General features: G+C 51.4%; 1 protein-coding gene across 4 annotated transcripts in view; it reads left to right on the top strand.

Annotated features, from left to right (window-relative positions):
• The first annotated feature begins 5,844 nt into the window (after window positions 1–5,844).
• ABHD6 (abhydrolase domain containing 6, acylglycerol lipase) overlaps window positions 5,845–17,394 on the top strand; it is a 58,995-nt gene continuing 47,445 nt past the window's right edge. The window contains exon 1 of one of the 4 annotated variants that reach the window (XM_008260838.5): window positions 5,845–5,983. The gene's annotated coding sequence lies outside the window, so the exon portion shown is untranslated. Of the gene's footprint in view, window positions 5,984–7,869; window positions 8,037–17,394 lie in introns of those variants that run through there. The other 3 variants (XM_008260839.5, XM_089306027.1, XM_002713272.6) reach the window with 3 other exon arrangements.

The following is a 17,394-nucleotide window of genomic DNA, read 5'->3' as shown; positions in this document are numbered from 1 at the left end:
AAAAGTTAAAAAAAGAAAAAAAAACTGCATAGAATTCACAAATTTTTTTTTGCCACCAAGTGTATTTTTATTTCTGTTTTTTCCTATGAACTTTCCCAAGTACCTTCATCTAATCCATCCCATGGTTTAGCAGGAAGGAGTTAAATCATATCTTCCACATCTTAAGTCCTATGCCTAAGTAGGTGCTTAATAAACATTTAATTTATAAGTAAATAAATAGGGGGCTGGCACTGTGGCGCAGTAGGTTAATCCTCCGCCTGTGGCGCCGGCATCCCATATGGGCGCCAGTTCTTGTCCCGGCTGCCCCTCTTCCAATCCAGCTCTCTGCTATGGCCTGGGAGAGCATTTGAGGTTGGCCCAGGTGCTTGGGCCCTTGCACCCACATGGAAGACCGGGCAGAGGCACCTGGCTCCTGGCTTCGGATCAGTGCAGCTCCAGCCGTTGTGGCCATCTGGGGAGTGAACCAATGGATGGAAGACCTCTCTCTCTGTCTCTCTCCTTCTCACTGTCTGTAACTCTACCTCTCAAATAAATAAAATCTTTAAAAAAATAAGTAAATAAATAAGCAATATTTTAATTTTAGGAAATAAATTTTTTCTTAAAAAAGTTAAAATTTCATGGATTTCAGGGGCTGCCACTGTGGTATAGTGGGTAAAGCCCCTATGTGCAGCATCAATATCCCATATGGGCGCTGGCAAGTCTGGGTTGCTCCACTTCCAATCCAGCTCCCTGCTGATGTGCCTGGGAAAGCAGTGGAGGATGGCCCAAGTGCTTAGGCCCCTGCACCCTTGTGGGAGACCTGGAAGAAACCTTTGGCTCCTGGCTTTGGATCAGCCCAGCTCCAGTAGTCGCAGCCGTTTGGGGAGTGAACCAGCAGTTGGAAGACCTTTCTCTATCTTTCCCTTTCTCTGTCTGCTACTCTGCCTCTTAAATAAATAAATAAATCTTAAAAAAAAAAAAAAACAGTAAGGATTTGAACAATTTTTTAAAAATGTCACGGGTTTCTGTGTAAAAGCTTTTTTAAGGAGAGACTTTGTTCTGACTTTTATGTTTGATTCATTACTCTTTATGGCAGCATATAGCTTAGCGGTCAGAACATAGACGTGTTCAGATATAAACAACTTTGGATTCTGGCAGTATAGATGACTAGCTGTGTGACCTTGGATAGGTTATTTAACCTCTCTGAGCTTCAAAAAAAATCTGAGAGTCAGTATTTTGCCAGATGGTTAAGAAGCTTATGACCCACATTGAAGCACCTGGATTCAGTTCCTGGCTCTGGCTCCTGACTCCAGCTTCCTGCCAGCACAGACCCTGGGAAGCTCCAGTGATGGCTCAAGTATCTGGGTTCCTGCCACCTGTGTGGAAGACCTGCACTGCATTCCCAGCTCCCAACTTTTGTTTTTATATACATTTTTTTTAAAGATGTATTTGTTTATTTGAAAGCAGAGTTGCAAATAGAGACGAAAAGAGAGAGAGAGAGGGATCTTCCATTGCTGGTTTACTCCACAAATGGCTGCAACGGCTGAGCTGTGACAGTCCAAAGCTGGAATCCAGGAGCTTCTTCTGGGTCTCCCACATGGGTGCAGAGGCCTAAGCACTTAGGCCATCTTCTGCTGCTTTCCCAGGCACATTAGCAGGGAGCTGGATTGGCAGTGGAGCAGCCAGGAATCAAACCTGCACCCATATGGGATGCCAGTGCTGTAGGCGGTAGCTTTATCCACTATGCCACAGCACTGGCCCTCAGCTCCCAGCTTTGGTCTCCAGCCTAGGCCTGGACTTGCAGGCATTTGAGAAGTGAATATCTATCTGTCTATCATCTGTCTCTGTATCGGGGGCAGAGTTATAACTCAAACCCAGGCCCTCTGATGTGAGATGTGGGCATCCCAAGCAGTATCTTAGCCACCTGCCACCCTTCTAATATTTCCTTCTTGCAAATAGACTCCCCTCAAGTAAGTTTGAAAATTTTTCCTCATCTGTAAAATGTACCCCTTCACAGAGTTGCGGGGAGGGTGCAGTGAGATCATGTACACACAGCACTGAGCACCAAGTGAGGCACGCAGGAAAAGCTCGGCGCACTGCAGCTATTTAATAGTCGCCTGTTCTGAGCCACTCATGTGCTGTTCCCTGGGGCAATGGGAGTGGAAAAGGGCTCACAGCTCAGTGCAGTCGAGTAACCTAAATGAAGAAATAGATGATCGTGCACAGGGTGCTACAGGGATATGGGTGGGGGAATGATTACCTTTGCCTCGGTGATCAGGGAAGCCTGCTTCAAGGCGGAGACAGCAGAGCTACAGACGGGCCAGAGGGCTCAGTGGTTGGCTCAGAGTCGCCACGCTGCAAATTCCTGTGGAATGGAGTGCGTAAATGGCTCATAAACCTGGGAGTGCTGCCCAGCTGCCATCTGTGTACACACAGTACCTGTGGATTTCATTCTTCTCCGGTACACATTTCCAGCTTGCTGAGAGGGCCTTTGTGAGAGTCCATCATTTGTTTTATTGGAAGGCAGACAGGGAGCTCCCACCCTCTGGTTCACTCCCCTAAAAGGTAGAGAGACAGAGACAACACAGAAGGCTTCCATTGGTTCACTCTCCAACTGCCCACAACAGCTAGGACTGGGTCACATCCAAACCTAGAACCTGAAACTCAGTCAGGGTCTCCCATGTGGATGGAAGGAACCCAAGTACTCCAGCCATCACCTACTGCTTCTCAGGGTGTACATTAGCAGGAAGCTGTTATCCGGAGCAGAGTTATAACTCAGACCCAGGCCCTCTGATGAGATGTGGGCATCCCAAGCAGTATCTTAACCACCTGCCACCCCTCTAATTCTTGTAAATAGACTCCAAGTCCTTGAAGGCGTGAAATGTGCTATGGTTTGAATATGATTTGTCCCCACCAAAACACATTCATTTCCCAAAGCAACAATGTTGAGAGGTGGTGGGGCCTTGAAGAAGGAATGCAATCATGGGGGCTCCACTCTCAGGCAGTTCTCATGAGAGTTATTTATCAAAAGTGCAAGCTGTTGCAAATCAACCTGGTTCCTCCTTCACTCTCGCACAGATACTTCTCTTCCACTTGGGCCTGTTTGCTCTTCCGCTTTCTGCCATGAGATGCAGTTGGACGAGACTCTCATTAGAAGCCCTGCAGACCCTGGTGCCATGTTCTTGAACTTCTAGAGCTGTGTGCTAACCAAACCTTTTTTCCTTTATAAATTATCCAGTCCCATGTGTTCTGTTAACAGCGACAGAAAACAGACCAACAAGAAGTGTGTCTGTGTTCACCTACAGCTAATGTGGCATGTAGTAGTTTCTCAGTAACGCTTGATGAATGAATGCATGCTTTTTCTTCTCCAGACCCCACCATCTGCTGGGTATGGGATTTTGAGTGAGCCAGTTAATCCCTCCAGGCCTCAGTGCCTCTGTCTGTGAAGTGGGTTAGTACATCTCCTAGGGTATTTGGGAGGACCAAGTGACTTGGTGCCCAGTGCCTGCAGATAACAAGTGTTCATTGAGCAGTCACCACTGTGAGCACCATTCAGCTCTGACTGATGTACTGCTGAGTCCTGGAGATGGCCACAGACTGTGGCAGGGCACAGCCTAGGGAGTTCTGCTTGTGTCTGCTGGCGGGGGAGAGGTTTCAGAATTCTTTCCCAATGCCTGGGAGAGAACTGACAGCTGATAAGTTTCTGCTTGATGACTGAAGATGCAATCTGGAAAGGAGGTGGCCCCTGGGACTGCTCCCTGGCCTCCCACCTGCCCCGGTGACTCGGTCAGTGCTCAGGGGTAGCACTGACTCAGAGAGGGCCTGCAAATGCCTGCCTTCATCTCCTCTGGCCTCCTTGGCTTCACTGTGATTAAGACTTCTCTCCTGTCAGTCATCTGGGGAAGAAGATTCACCCAGGAGGTGACTCCCCCCTGGGGCTCACGACATATGTCCAAATATAAGACTGTGTGGGGCGGGATGATAACATCTGGATATAGAAACTTGGAGGCCTGTAGGGAGCCACAGGCTAGGGGCTAGAAGGATGAACTGCCAATTTTGAAGATTTTGAAGAGGGAACATTTTAAAACTGAAAAGACAGGGGCTGGTGCTGTGGTGCAGTAGGTTAATCCTCCGCCTGCGGTGCTGGCATCCCAGATGGGCGCCAGTTCTAGTCCTGGCTGCTCCTCTTCCAATCCAGCTCTCTGCTGTAGCCTGGGAAAGCAGTAGAAGATGGCCCAGGTCCTTGGGCCTCTGCACCCACGTGGGAGACCAGGAAGAAGCTCCTGGCACCTGGCTGTGGATTGGCGCAGCTCGAGCCATTGCGGCCATTTGGGGAGTGAACCAACGGAAGGAAGACCTTTCCCTCCCTCCCTCCCTTTCTCTCTTGCTCTGTCTCTGTAACTCTACCTCTCAAATAAATAAATAAAATCTTTAAAAAAACTTAAAAAACTGAAACAATTGTTTTCAAGTTGTGAAATACACCAGGTGAAGGGTATGCTGGCATCCAGGCTGCAGCCTAGCAGGAAGTCATTCACTGATTCATTCCCTTACCCGCCACCATACCTGTCTGGTGAATGCTGCCCGTGCTCAGGAGTGCTGGGCTTGTAGGTGGCCGGCTGCTGAGCCTCATCCATTTAACCAGTGAGGAGGGGTGTGCCAGAGGGGTGGGACTGAGTTGGACGCAGCCTCTGCTGTCTCAGTGCTGAGGTGGCCAGCAATGCCTAGGAAGATGTCCCAGGCCAGGCCAGGGAGACTGCTCCCAGCTCTGGGCGAATCCCAGCAGTGCTGACATGTAGGCTGGCGTGCCCATTGTTCGCCCAAGAAGCCCCTCCCCCACGTCTCTGGAGCTGCTTGTCCAGATCCTGTTCCTAAAACCCAAGAGCTGCCCAACTCAGCCAAGCCTCGCCAGCCTGGAGGACACGGCCTTGGCGGTGAACTTAAATGGCCAAGAGAGGCCTGCCAGGCGCTGGTCCCACCCACGTCTGCCGGTGAGCAGCCGAGGACTCAGGGCAGCCGAGAGACCTGGAAGGCTCGGCTCTGGGCTCTTCTTTGCTCATCACTGCGCAGAGCCCCACAGGCACAGTAGGTGCTCAGTAACGCTTTGATGGCAGAAGTACCGGTGCAGTGTGAGCTCAACGGGGGCATCAGGGAAGGCTCTCTGGAGGAAATGATGTCTCAGTTGAGAGAAGGAAAACAGGAAGGCGTAGCCAGGCCAACCTGAGGTTTACTGTCCCTAAAAGGAAGACATGACCATACAGTGGTGGTGGTAGAGGAGCTCCAGGCGCCCATTTCCCCATGCATCGTGGAGTCAGGCAGTCCTGCACTGGAACTCTCAGTTCTGTTCTTTACGGACTGAGCCCCTGGGCAAGCCCTCCCCTCCCTGAGCCTCGGTGCCTTCCAAGCGCTATCTCATAGGACCAAGCAAGGGTGCTCTTTGGCACAGCAGCTAAGACACCAGCATCGCATGCTGGAGCACCTGGTTGCTTTCCCTGCCGGTGAACCCTGTTCTCTCTCCGAGTTACTGTTCCAGACACACAGTAGGTGCTCACAGCGCGCAAGCCCCGCGGACTCCGGGCTCGAACGGGGGAAGTGCGGCTCGCGGGACTGCAAGGACCTCCCCGCAGCGAGCTCCTCCCGGGCGGGGTGACTCGAATCTGCCCCACTGAAACACAGTAGGCGCTCATGCTCTGGCCTGGCTCCGGCCTGGCTTGGAGACGGGTTGCTGGGTCGGATTGGGCAGGATTCCAACTCTATTGGAGGGGCTAGGAGGCAGCGCTCCCCGGGGTCCCCGAGCGCAAAGGCGGCTGCCGAGGGACGCCGCGAGGGGCCAGGGCGGGAGGGCGGGCGGGCGGGGCCGGCTTTTCTGTCGGAGGACGCAGGCCAGCGCGCTGCGCCTTTAAGGAGTCGTGCGTGAGCTGGGCGCCGGCAGCTGAGAGCAGCGCGGGTACCTGCGCGGCCGGGTGCGAGCCGTGGGCCAGCGATCCGGGCGGCTGAGGTCGGTCAGGTGAGCGCCGGCGGGGCCGGACGGGACGGGAGATGCGCGCCCAGGAGGGAAACCCGGGGACGCCCCCGCTGGCCCCGTGACCCACCCCCTACTTCCCGGGTCTGGGCTGCCAGCCTCCATCAGCTCAGGGTCACGGTGACGACCGATGGCGACCTGCGCCCTCTGTCGACTCCGCTTCTGCCCCCTCCGCCCCTGCACCAGCCCCTGTGCGCTCTTTCCCCGCGCCGGCACGGCTGGGGGTCTGTGCGCCCCGGTCGCCCCCACATGCTGGAGAGGGGCTGCAGCTCGCCCTTCCGGGCGTCACGCCCCGTGCCGCCTCCCCCGCGTCGCCCTAGACATCTGCACCCCCAAGAGCTCTCCGCTGATAGCTCCCTCCCGCAGCCTCTCAGCACCCCTCACCCCAGCCGGCCCTTGCTCCTCCTTCTCCCCAGACCCCCGGCTCAGGATGCCGGTGCAGCCGCTGGGACAGTCCGCTGCCCGCCGGCCACCCGGGCATCCCCCGCCGCCGCTAGCAGCCGGGGCTTCCCTGTTGCCAGGGAAATGGGGGTTGTGCGACACCGGGTACAGGGCCGAACGCCTGCACAATTTACGCCCCCGAACCCCGACACGGGCAGGGGAGGCCAAGTTGGCAGAAGGTGGCCCGGAGGGAGGAAGAGGCACCTGCGGGTCTGCAGGCTGTGCATCCAGGGGATGTGTGCTTTGAGCTCTTCTATGGCCTGTTAGGCGAGTGGTTAAGAAGGGCAATAGAGGAAGGCCCTCCCCCAGCTGAGGCCTGGTAGCCAGCATCTTTCTTACCCTCCTGGCTTCCTCAGAACTCCCTAATGGCCAGCTCCCTCTGGCTGGAGGTTTAAAATAGTTTGTAGTTAATAGCAGAGGTAGAAGCAGCAGGAACCCGGTGCCAGGCCGTGGCCTAACCTATCAAAGGTTACCTGCCTCTCCCCGGTGAGCTCCAGGAGGCAGGTGCGCTGCTGGGCTCATTTCTCAGAGGAGGCCAGTGAGGCTTCCACAGGCAGTCTAACCTCACTCTGAACCACTAGACCTTTCCCCCAGTTTTAACGAATAAATTCTTACCAACGACATTTTTATAATATAGGAAATTAGAAATCAGAAACGAGTAACCTGTAATCCTGGCACCAACTTGTTTCCGTAGTAGCATCAAGAGCTCAGACTGACAAGGGGTCCTCAGTACCATTTTCAAGGAGATGAGAAGGGACTTGCTGGATATGCAGAGCAGGTCCTGGGTAACTGGGGACTCCTGGGCGCCCTGTGCTGCCCTGGCCCACTAGTGTTGCCCCCTAGAGACCCTGCCCCTTCCCCCTCTGCAACCTGACCACCCCCTCCCACTCCCTCCCTGCTTCCTTTGCTGTGGTCAAGCCAGCACACCCAAGGCTTCTCACTGCTGCTTAGGCGGTTTCCTCTTCTGGGGACGCCCTTCCTGGAACTCTGATGTCTAAACCTCACCTATCCCTTTGGTCCAGCCCAGCTGTTTCCTCCAGGACCAGTCCCCTGCTTTCCTCCCTGCCCCCAGCTGAAAGCTTTTCCTACCCCCACACCCATGGTGGCACTGGAAGGTTCTACTGCATGCGTCTGTCTTGTCCTCTTGGGTGCAGTTGTGCCTCCCTAGGCAGAGAGAGAATCAGAGAGGGGGCAGAGGTGTGGTTTCTGAGCTGATAATAGGCCCCGGATTTCTGAGCCCTGCAACCTCAAACTCCTTCATTGAGCTGCAGCCTGACCTCGAGGAGGAGGACTCAGCCTGGTACCTGCATTGTAACAGCGTGTTTGTTTTGTTTATAGTCCAAAAGATTCCCGTTGGAAAGTCAGACAGACGTGAGTCCAGATCTCACCTCTGCTACTAGCTCTGTGGGCGGCCTTTGGCAGGTTACCTAAGCCTCTGGTAACGGTATCTGCTTCAGAGAGCAGGGGTAGCGCTCAGATAAAATACTGCCCGGCGCCCAGCGTGTGTGTAAGCCCTCAGAACACATTGGCTATGACGGGGAAGACTGAGTGATAGCTGGCTGCTGTGGTGAAAGACTGGAGAAATACCAAGTCCTCAGTAAGTGGCTCCTGTTGATGCTGCGTAGAGGTGGGCAAGGGAGTTCGGGCCAAGCAGAAGGCAGTGGGTTTTGTGCTCGGAAGAGCCCATGAGGCCTTCTTCAGCGCCGTCCTTGGCAGTAAGAGGCAGAATCGGCCTTCCCTGTTTTGTAACTCCCAAAATTTATGAACTTTGGAGTTTGGAGATGATCTGTGTGCCCAGAATGAGTGTGGGAAAACAGTTTGCGCAGTTGCAAGTCATTAAGAAATCTGACGATACGAGAACACACTGAACCTTAGAGGGGTCTGGGGTTTGCACTGTGTGGGTTCAGGCCTTTCTTGGGGGCCAGAGGTTAGCAGCCAAGATTGTCTTTGTGTTTGGAGGGAGGAAAAGCAAGGCTGAGTGTTTTAACCTTGAAGGCTAGCAAGCAGCTAAGAGTGGAAATCCACTTTGTTATGTTTTTCTTCCTTCCCAAATTCCTGATTACTTTGGTGACTAAATTAGTTATTACAAGGGGGCATATTAAAAAATGGGGGCAGAGATGGCCCTCTCATTGCCAAGTATTTGGAATATTCTAGGAAGCTAGCCATACAAGTCGAACATTTTAAACCTGGTCTTAGCCAAAAGGCCGAGAAGCAATGTGTCGAACATTTTATATTTTAAAATTTCTCCTACCTTGAGTCTTACTTGCTGGAAATTGGGATAATGTTTGATAATTTTGAGACTGTTGAGTTTACATATGTGAAGATAAAAACTTTTGTAAATTTCACTCTTCTAGGGAATTGAGGCCATGGGATTTAATTTTTTTAAAAGATTTATTTATTTGAAAGACAATTACAGACAGAGAGGAGAGACAGAGAGAAAGGTCTCCATCCACTGGTTCACTCTCCAAATGGCCACAGTGTCTGGAGCTGGGCCAGTCCGAAGCCAGAAGCCAGGATCTTCATCCAGGTCTCCCACATGGGTGCAGGGGTCCAAGCATTTGGGCCACCCTCCACTGCTTTCCCAGGCACCTTAGCAGGGAACTGGATCAGAAGTGGAGCAGCTGAGACTAGAACTGACATCCATATGGGATGCCGGTCCTTCTGATAGTGACTTAACCTGCTATACTACAGCACCGGCCCCTCAGGATTTAATTTCTGTGACTGTAGGGATAGACATACTTTTTGAGCTTCCTAGGATAGTGACCCTTAGCACATGTGGCTATCTAAACTCAGATGAATTCAAATCAAATCAGATTCAAAATTAATTGCTTTGTATTTCAAGTACTTCATAGCCATACATGGTAGTGGCTGCTGTGGGGGGCAGAGCACATAGAAAACATTTTCACCCTGGAAGAAAGTTCTGTAGGATAGCAGTGTGTGGATCAATAAGGCTTCAGGAAGGCTGCTTGAAGGTAGGTCAGGTTCCATTCTCTCCAGCAAGTCACATGCAGGCCAGGAAACAAAGTATGCAGAGGATATGTCATGGTCAAGAATGGGCAGGCTAATAAACCCCCTTGACCCCACTGTGGCTGCCTCAATGGCTTTGGCACTGCCAGAACCAGAAGGTGGGGGAGAGGGTGGAATCAAAAGACATGACTCGGGGGCCGGTGCCATGGTGCAGTAGGTTAATCCTCTGTCTGCAGTGCCGACATCCCATATGGGCGCCGGCTCTAGTTCCAGCTGCCCCTCTTCCAGTCCAGCTCTCTGCTATGGTCTGGGAAGGCAGTAGAAGATGGCCCAAGTGCTTGGGCCCAGCACCGCATGGGAGACCGGGAAGAAGCACCTGGCTCCTGGCTTCGGATTGGCCATCTGGAGAGTGAACCAACGGGAGGAAGACCTGTCTCTCTCTCTCTCTGCCTCTGTCTGTAACTCCACCTCTCAACTAAATAAATAAAATCTTAAAACAAAACAAAACAAACAAAAAAAGACATGACTCACTCCATCCTCACTGCGTGTTAAGCCCACCTAAGGAATTAAAAAAAAGGTCCATGTTCAGATCAACTGATTCTGATCTCTTGAATTGGTGGGGTTTTTTTGTTTGTTTGTTTGAGATTTATTTATATGAGGGGCCAGCGGCATAGCGCATTAGGTTAATCCTCCTCCTGCTGCGCAGGCATCCCATATGGGCACTGGTTCTAGTCCCGGCTGCTCCTCTTCCAGTCCAGCTCTCTGCTGTGGCCTGGGAAAGCAGTAGAAGATGACGCAGGTGCTTGGGTTCCTGTACCCGCGTGGGAGACCAGGAGGAAGCACCTGGCTCCTGGTTTCAGGTCGGTGCAGCTCCATCCGCTCCATCCGTTGCAGCCATTTGGGAAGTGAACCAACAGAAGGAAGACCTTTTTCTCTGTCTCCCCCTCTCTCTCACTGTCTATAATTCTACCAGTCAAATAAATAAATAAAAATCTTGAAAAAAAGAAAAAAATAACAAATAGAAAAAACAAAAAGATTTATTGATTTTTTTTTGGGGGGGGGCAGGCAGAGTGGACAAAGAGAGAGTGATGACAGAGAGAAAGGTCTTCCTTTTCTGTTGGTTCACCCCCGAAATGGCCCCTACAGCCGGCATGCTGTGGCTGGCGTACCGTGCTGATCCAAAGCCAGGAGCCAGGTGCCTTCTCCTGGTCTCCTATGCTGGTGCAGGGCCCAAGGACTTGGACCATCCTCCACTGCACTCCCTGGCCACAGCAGAGAGCTGGACTGGAAGAGGAGCAACCGACCAGGATTAGAACCCCAGGTGCCGGCGCCGCAGGCGGAGGATTAGCCTAGTGAGCCGCGGCGCCAGCCAAGATTTATTGATTTGAGAGGCAGAGTTACAGACAGAGAGAGGGAGAGACAGAAATCTTCCATCTGCTGGTTCACTCCCAGATGGTCACAACAGCCAGAGCTAGACCAATCCAAAACCAGGAGCCAGGAGCTTCTTCCACATCTCCAACATGGGTGCAGGGACCCAAGCAATTGGGCCATCTTCTACTACTTTCCCAGGCCATCAGCAGGGAGTGGGATCAGAAGTGGAGCAGCTAGGACTCACACTGGCGCCCATATGGAATGCCAGCGTCGCAGGCAGAGACTTACCCTGCTATGCCACAGCGCTGGCCCTGGTGGTTTGTTTTTTTTGTGATGCCCTCCAGGGGCTTCTCACATGCAGCTGGGGTTGGGAACAATTGCCCTCCAGACTGTGAGCGAAACAAAACTCCCTGGGGACCGGAAGGCAGTGTTTCAAGGAGGACTTTGTGAGCAGCTAAAAACCTTCCTCCCTGACTGACTGAGGCAGAAAGAAAGGAGTTGGGCCGAACGGGCTCAGGTCTTGAAGAGCTCCCCCCGCCGTCCCCGGGGTACCCTTGTCAGCATCTGCAGACATGCTCAGTTGTTAAACTGGTGGGTAGCATGCAGTAGCCAGGGCCAGGGCTCTGGCCAAGCACTCATATTGCCCCCCCCCACCCCCCCAGGCACACTTGTGTTGTGGCTGAGAAACCTGATCTGGACAGGATTTTCACGTGAAAGCTCTTTCTGACCATGGGTGTAGTCACTTCTTCAGAGAAGTTCAAGGTGTTCTCCTCAGCTAGACCCCTCAGAAACCCTCTGGAGCACATCTCAGGCTTTCGATGGCAGAGGACGTGGTGGGTGATCCTGCCCGAGGCTGGGAGCATCAGGGATTTGTCCCAGGCTCAAGGGTGCTTGCATGTGCTGTGCCAAGGACGCTGCTGGTTGAGGGGAGCGTGTGGGAGGTGCGGGCAGAGGTCCTTCCACTGCTGCAGATTGGGATCCTTTCTTTGTGAAGTGAGCACCCAAAGTAACTTCCACCCTGGCTCGTGGGCGGTTTTCCAGAAGCTGCAGCTGTCTGGCATCGTCTTGTGATAGACCCAGAATGGGGCGCAGGCTTTGTGTGTGTGAAGACATCTGGGGACGGAGCAGTGGGCCAGACTGTGACAGCATGAAGATGGAAATGGAGACCCTGCCTTGCGACAGCTCAAGCACCTGAACTGGCTGCCCTGAGCTGCACAGCGTGGAGTGACGGGGACTGTGCCTGGGAGGGCAGGCAGCCGCTTCCCACTGTCCAGCCTGAGCACTGCGAATCTGCCCGCCACTGCCGTGAACTCTGCTCGCAGCCTCTCATTCTTGTCCCCACTTTGGGGTTCTCAGAGGTTAAGTGACTGGCTAGGATCCCGAGACTGCTCAGTGGCAGAGCAGAGATTTGAAGCTGGGTTCCTAAACCCTCAGAGGTGCATTTCCAGACAGGGGTCATGCCTTCCTAGCTAAGGCCTGTAGGATGAGCTGAGCTCCCCAGCAAGTGGCAGCAAAGGGGTCCCGGGGAGCATATGGGCCAGTGTCCTGGACATGGGGGGATGGCAGGTTGTTCTGGGGCAGGAGAAGAGGGACACATGGGGAGTGGTAGGAGAGCATGCTTGAGAGGTGGGCAGGCCAGTGGCCATAATGAACAGTGAGAGAATGACCCTGCAGGGCCAGCCCTGTTGATCCGTGACCTCTCCAGCTGAGGCTGTTCCCTGGCTGCAGGGACTTGCTGCTGCTCAGCTGACTGACTGGTTGTATTTTGACTTTGCAGACTGTGGTTTGCAGTTTTTAAAGTGTCTGCCAAGGGCAAGGCATAGTGGTTGCTCAGTGCTGTGAGAGAGGCAAAGGTGAGGTCAGACTTGGCTTCCAGGAGCTTGCAGCCTTCTGGAGGGTACAGCCTGGGTTCTCGTCCCAGAACCCAGATCCCACACGCCTTGGGAGGGAAGTGGTCATACAGAATCCTCTGAGCATGGGGGATACAGCAGAGGCACTAGGGGGCTGGGGAGGGAGGTGAACTGATGAAGATGGCTAACTTCCTGCTCTGCCAGAAAGATTAAAAAAAATTATTTATTTGAAAGGCAAAGTGACAGGGAGAGGGAGCAGGAAAAAAGAGAGACAGAGAGAGAGACAGAGACACACAGAGAGAAAGACAGAGAGAGAATCTTCCATCTACTGGTTCACTCCAACAAAGCTTGTAACAACCAAGGCTGGTCCAGACTGAAGGCAGGAGACTAGAACTCCATCCAGGTCTCCCACATGGGTGGTAGGGATGCAGGCACTTGGGCCATCTTTCGCTGCTTATCCAGGTATATTGACAGGTAGCTGGATCAGAAGTAGAGAAGCCGGGACTAGAACTAGCACTCATATGGGATGTTGGCATTGCAGTTGACAGCTTAATGTGCTGTATCACAATGCCAGCCCCTAGAAAGATTTTTTAAAAATTGGTTTCTAAACTTATTTGAAAGGCAAAGAGAGAGAGTGCGCGCGTAAGAGAGCTCTGCTGTGCACTGAGTCACTCCCCAAATGGCTGCAATGACTAGCGCTGGGTCAGGCTGAAACCGAAAGCTAGGAACTCAGTCCCGGTCCCCCACGTGTGTGGCAAGGACCCAATTAGTTGAATGCAGTTACCGCTGCCTCCCAGGGTCTGCATCAGCAAGAAGCTGGAGTCAGGAGCTGGTGCTGGGAGTTGAACTCGGGTGTCTGATATGGGATGTGGGGCTCTTAACTGCTAGGCTAAATGCCTACCCTGGAGAGATTTTTAAAGGATAAGATGGTGGTAGGTAGAGAGGGTAGAGAAAATAGAGAAAACCAGCCAGACGGCATAGTCACGAGTTAGATTACTGGCTTAGCTGTATCTGATCCCCACAGCTGGAGGTTATAGGCAGGAAGCAGAAATTCTCCTAACAGGAAAATATTCGTTAATGGACTTGTCATTTACCAAATTAGGCTCCACCCCATCATCCACCCTTCTGTTTTGAACCCTGGTGGCCAGCCAGGCTCCTGGAGCTACTGTCTTTTGTTGATCTGTCTCTCCCAGGTTGTAGGACATTTCGCAAAAACAAAACAAACAATGAAAAGTAAAATTACAGTTCTTGCAGGAGAAGCAGGATTTCATGAAGTCAAAGCCGGTGGTGCTGGGGGCTGCTTGAAGGACGTGTGAGGGGCTCTGGGCACGTGAGGCCTGTCAACAGTCAGTGGGGAGGAGGTACAGACACCCCTTCATGGGAGAAACACCAGAAACCCCGAAGACCCAGAGGCCCTCCAGAAATCAATGAAGCCAGAAGATTTTTTGTTGTTGTTGTTGCAAAAATGGCTTTTTTTTTTTTTTTTTTTTTTTTTGTGGTAGTGCCAGGATAGGCAAAGGTAATTTGAGAGCTTACCATACTGACATCTTGACATCTGCATGACACGTATTCCTTGTTGCAAGGATTAGCACAGGGTTGTAATTTTAACCTACATTGTATGTGATGTTTTCTATGCTTTTAACACAGGTTTTGATTTTTGTTTTACTTATTTGGATAAAGTTCAAGCAAAGCCGTGTTTGATTCTTCAGTATGGAATTTGGAGGGTGGCTTCACCACAAATCCCTGTGCTGGTGCTCATTGTCCTGGGCTTCTGAGGTCTCTGGGAAGGAGATTCTGGCTAGAAAAAAGGTGGGCGATTAGCTCACAGGGGCTCCCCATGGTAGACTTCATGCCAGGGGCCAGTGTCCTGTCCTGTCACACGCTGCCCCTCTGCATTAGCAGGGCTCTTTCTTGGTGAACGCTGGCTTTGTTCCTGCAGTTGGCAAATCTTGTAGCCCAGCTTTCCTCCTTCAGAAACGATAGATCCCAGTGTGGATGCTTACTGCAGCAGTTGGGCTGCCCACGTCCCGTATCAGAATGCCTGGGTTCAGGTCCTGGCTCCACTTCCAATGCCAGCTTTGTGCTGGAGCGTGCTCTGGGAAGCAGCAGGTGATGGCTCAAGTATGGGGGTCCCTGCTGCCCAGGGGGGAAACCTGGATTGAGTTCTGGGCTCCTGGATTTGGCCTGGTTCAGCCCTGGTTGCCGTTGGCATTTTGGAAGTGGATCAGAAGATTGATGATTTCTGTCTCTGTCACTCTGTTCTCTGACTTTCAAATTAATTAGTTAGTTAAAGATCCAGAAACAATAATGTTGCTTTCTTGCTTTTCCTTTATATATATATATATATATATATATATGTATTAAATAGTATATATAGGGGCTGGCACTGTGGTACAGTGGGTTAAAGTCCTGGCCTGAAGTGCCAGCATCCTATATGGGTACTGTTTCTGGTCCCAGCTGCTCCTCTTCCGATCCAGATCTCTGCTATGGCCTGGGAAAGCAGTAGAGGATGGCCTAAGTCCTTGGGCCCCTGCACCCACGTGGGAGACCTGCAAGAAGCTCCTGGCTCTTGGCTTTGGATCAATGCAGCTCTGGCCATTGCAGCCATCTGGGGAATGAATCAGTGGATGGAAGACCTTGCTTTCTGTCTCTACCTCTCTCTGTAACTCTGTCTTTCAAATAAATAAAATAAATCTTTTAAAAAAGTGCATATAAATATATATGTAATAAATATTATATTATTTATATTATAAATATATCTTTTTAAAAAGTACATATAAATATATATTTATAAATAAAATATATTTATTTATTTGAAAGGCAGAGAGACAGATTTCTTCTTTCTGGTGATTTACTCCTAGATGCCTACGACAGCCAAGGCTGGGCAAGGCCAAAGCCAGGAGCCCAGAACTCAGTCCAGGTCTCCCATGTGGGTGGCAGGAACCCAGATACTTGAGCTATTGCTTGCTGTGTCCCAGGGTTTGCCTTAGCAGTAAACTGGAATTGGAAGAGGAACTGGGACTCGAACCCAGGCGCTCCAATATGGGAAGCAGGTGTCCTAAGCTGTATCTTCAGTGCTTTGCCAAATGCTTGTCCTTCCTTGCTTTCCATTTTATTTGGGCAGTGGGGGAATATTTTGGGGGGCTGAGGTTCTGTTTTGGGCCTCTGTAATAGCTCATGCATATCGAGGGCTATTTTAATTCATATCGGTCATGTGGAAAACAGTCACTTTCGTGATGCTTTTTCCAGCACTTTGCCTTTAAGGGGTGACCTTGGCTGTTGACAAGGCATGTACTCACAGCAGTTCACAGAAGTGTTGGAATAAAACTTGGGTGCTTCCTGAGAGCCTGAAAACTTTGGGGTCCTTGTAGGTGAAGGGGCAAGTGACTTTTAACTCCCGTTTTATCCAGCAAGAGACTGGTTTGTAGGGTTGTCCGGCTTTAAACATGATTTCAAGCAGGCGATTATTTTAAGCTATCACAGCCCACATCTTGACCCAGCATTCTGGTGCTGGGCCAGGTCAGAGCATGGGTTCTGGGTTTCATTGTCTTACTACTTGTTCGAAGCTGGGCTGTGGGATAGCCAGGCCTCCTGCCTTCCAGCTGAGGTCTTGATTTGATCTGCCCGGTTTTTCCCTCCTCCTGCTGTCACTTCTTCAGAGGATTGGGTAGCAGGACTTTCTGGTTCTCTCTGATCCTCCGCCCACAGCCGCAGCCCGCAGCCTGGCTGCCTGCAGTGCTGCTACCCAAGTGGCAGAGGCAGGGAGGGGGCTGGGCTGGGCTGGTTTTTGAGCAGGTCCCCTATGGAGAACTTGCCAGTTGCTAGTGCTTTGGTGCAAAGCAGGACAGGGCGGGCCCTCAGTGGGAATGAATGGTTTATGGGTGGACAGTCCTGGATTCCAGGGTGCAAATTTCTTATCGTCTTCTGTCTTAGCCTGCTGGACTTTGAGCTTTAAGGGATGAAGTTCCTGCCATGCAGACTTAACCTTTGGGTAGTTACATGGACAGGGGTTCCCCCGGTCTTTGAATGACAACTTAGAGGGCTGCCAGCCCTCCGAGATACATAAAGGAAGGGACCTTCATGCTAACAGCATTTACGAAGCACTGAAGGTTTGACTGCTGTCTGTAATGGGCCTTTGACACTGTACAGAATCCAGGATTGGCCAGACAGGTTGTGATCTTGAAGATGTTCTATAGTTTTGTTCTCCAATATGGTGGCCACAAGCTGAGTACTTGAAATGTGGCCAGTGAAGTTAAGGAACTGAATTTTTCTTTTTAAATTTTACTTGACTTTAATTCATTTAAACTTAAACAACTACATGTGACTGATCACTACTACACTGAACATTACAGGATCAGCTTTAATTTGAGGAGTTTGTAGTGTATTTTTTAAAAGTTTATTTATTCAAAAGGTGGAGTTACAGAGAGAGGAGAGAGAGAGAGAGAGAGAATGAATCTTCTGTGCCCTGGTTCACTCCCCTTATGGCTGTAATGGCCAGAGCTGGGCCAGGCCAAATTCAGGAGCCAGGAGCTTCATTTGGGTATCTTCAAGGGTGGCAGGAAGCCATCTTCTTCTGCTTTCCCAGGTGCATTAGCAGGGAGCTTGATCAGAAGTGGAGCAGCTGGGACCAAACTGGCACTCATATGGGATGCTGACATCTCAGGCTGCAGCCTAACCCGTGGTGCTACACTGCTGGCCTGCTTTAGTGTATTTTTTTTTTTTTTTTTGACAGGCAGAGTGGACAGTGAGAGAGAGAGACAGAGAAAA

Source organism: Oryctolagus cuniculus, chromosome 10, assembly GCF_051225735.1.
Source record: "Oryctolagus cuniculus isolate XC-2025 breed Fujian yellow rabbit chromosome 10, ASM5122573v1, whole genome shotgun sequence".
NCBI lineage: Eukaryota > Metazoa > Chordata > Mammalia > Lagomorpha > Leporidae > Oryctolagus > Oryctolagus cuniculus.
This window is presented reverse-complemented; position numbering and strand designations above follow the sequence as displayed.